A 557-nucleotide genomic window follows, 5' to 3' on the forward strand; every position below is an offset into this window, starting at 1 on the left:
GGTTGATTCTCTTCTTAGATTAATGTCTGCAACAGATTAAGACAATAATTATGTAGAATGGTGTAGCCTAATGAGGCTGAATCAAAACAAGCTTATTAGTAGCACCGATAGATGTGTTTCCATGCAGCGTTTACAAGTGCGAATACAACCTTGGAAGGAAAGACATCGACACAGAAGGAGGCAGGAGAAGCAAGACTACGCACCGTCAGCCAATAGACAAACCGTTTCATAAATGCCGGTAAATCCATTCTGCTATTGGACAAGGCAACTGTCAACGCATCGTTGTGGACCAGTCAGATCTCAACGATGCTCAGAGGCGTTGAATAATAATATCCCACAGGAGGCACAACATATTGATTAGCCTAGATCAAACAGGGAATTAATTCATCATGATAGCGGAAATTTACTCCAATAAATTGACAATGAGCATCTTTTTACACCCATCAGTTGTTAATCTAACCTTAAAGACAATACTGTAAGAAAGTTTTATCATGTTGTTATTGTTGGACTAGGACTATGTGACCCAATGACAGGTCTACTGTAGGCTACTGTGACGG

Source organism: Osmerus mordax, chromosome 9, assembly GCF_038355195.1.
Source record: "Osmerus mordax isolate fOsmMor3 chromosome 9, fOsmMor3.pri, whole genome shotgun sequence".
Taxonomy (NCBI): domain Eukaryota; kingdom Metazoa; phylum Chordata; class Actinopteri; order Osmeriformes; family Osmeridae; genus Osmerus; species Osmerus mordax.